Genomic DNA, 2,131 nt, shown 5'->3' with positions numbered 1-2,131 from the left:
AGGAAGAATGACCTTTGCGGAAAGGTGAGGACAAGGTGTGATCAAAATGTGTAATGTTTACATTTTTACAAAATATATTATAGTAAAAGACACAACTGCCATTAATGCCCTTCAAAACATTCCTTCTTGCTTTAAACACACTTATCCCATCATTCTTAGCACTTTCTGAAGCAGTTCTTGGAATCTGCTTTCATGAGTGTCTTTAGGAGGCGTAGTCAAAAATATGGTGAATGCTGCGACCAAGGTCGACTTGTAGGACCATGATAGTGGGTCCTTATCCATCATATTCACTGGATCTGGTCCTGTGAGACTTTTGTCACTTCCTCAAAGTCAAAATGACCATGAAAGGGAAATGTTTTGAACTGATTGGGGACACCAAGGCCACCATGACAGAGCAACTGAAGACGCTCAGGTAAGAGAACTCCAGAACCACTTCAGAAAGTGGAAAGAAAGTGGAGTCGCTGTGCCTGAAGGAAGGACAGTAATCTAAGAGGCTTAATGGCAATGGATCTTTCATTGTAGTGTACTTAAAATTAAACATTCACGGTGGTTTTCTCTCCCACCTTGTAGGGCCTCTTCAAGGTGGACAGAAAGGAGGAACATTCCAGAGGAAAGAAACAGCAGGTGCAGAGGAAGACAGGTTGGGACAGAGGGATGAGTCTGTCCCGCTCTGCTTAAAGCTCTTCTCTGATTGCCCAGGAGCAGCACAAAACTCTAAGCCCCTTTCTGTGGCCTGTGGGACCCCAGACACTGACCACGCACAGTCTGCAGCTTGCTCCTAGGCCTCCTTCCCTCTCCTCTCCTCTTCTGTTCTTCATCTCTTTGTGCCAAACTTCTCTGATGACTTCGCTAACCTCCTGCTCCCACTTCCTCCTCAAGTCACACACTGTGGCTTCTCCTCCCTCCAGCCATTGATCCACCACTCTCCGAAGTTAGTTACATAAATTGCCAAAGCTGATGAGCCCAGGTGGCCCCTTTGTCTTGAAAGTCACTTCCTCCAAGACATGGTTCCCACAAGGTTATATTTTCTTCCTTTCCCCACTTCTCTGTCCTTTCCTAGTCTTGTGGACTCCGCTGCTTCCCACGCATGTGAAGCTCGCTCTTACCTCCACACTTCACCTCCATCCTCTCTCCTACTGTCCCACACTGCTAACCTCCACAGGTGGGACCAGGTGGTGCACACCTGGAATCCCAGCTGGCAAGAGGCTGAGACAGGAGGATGGAATACAAAGCCAACTCTTTGAGAACCACTCTCCAAATACAACATTACCAAGAGGCAGAGAGGTAGCTCCCAGCTAGACTGCCCTAGGCTTTATCCCCTGTGAGGCAAAAACAAAAACATTCACCACAACACCACCTCAGCTTACCACTGCCCCCCACCCAGCCCAGCTGCTCCTTCCCTAAGTCCCAGCTGCAAACCAGGCTCCTTCCTCCTCCTTCTTCCTCCTCTACCAAGGATTAATCACCACCCTCTGGTGAGTGAGAGCGCTCCTAATTATCTCAGGTCTCTTGGCTTCTACTCATTGCCCAGTTCAGCCGTCCTCATTCTCTTCCAAATCATTAGACCCCCTGATGACTGGGTTCCCCTTACTTGTTTTTATCTGAGCCCTGAAAATTCACATTGTATAAAATTAAGATCTCCTGCGCCCGCCAGGCCGTCAGCACACGCCAGACAACTGTGTTGTCTCCTGGCACCTTCCTGCAATATTAAAATAACTTGAGACTTAAGCATCGTCTCAGTTATCCCCAAAATACCAGGAGGCATGTATTACTGTATCTAACCTTTTGATGAACATCACAGAGCTGGTAAATGGAAAAGCCTACCTTCCAACCAGTGGCTCAAAATCTTTAACTTTGTATCAAACCATGAAGCTTTTCCCAGCAGTTCCCTGTACTTTAGGTATTACTGTTGGGTTTATTTGATTTATGTCTTCAAAAAGTCCTGGTTGAGTTTTAAGTTTCTCTTGATCTGTAATAGTTATAGTAATTAAATCTCCCTTCCTTTTCTTCAGGCTACTTATTTGTTAAGGAAGCTGGGTTTTTCCCCTGTAGAAGTTTTAACTCAGTATGTATTTGGCTGATTCCACACTCAGAATAACAGCACACATCTGCCTCTGTTCTGCTGGCTTCC

This window comes from Octodon degus, unplaced genomic scaffold (genome assembly GCF_000260255.1).
Source record: "Octodon degus isolate 3935 unplaced genomic scaffold, OctDeg1.0 scaffold00067, whole genome shotgun sequence".
Lineage (NCBI taxonomy): Eukaryota > Metazoa > Chordata > Mammalia > Rodentia > Octodontidae > Octodon > Octodon degus.
This window is presented reverse-complemented; position numbering follows the sequence as displayed.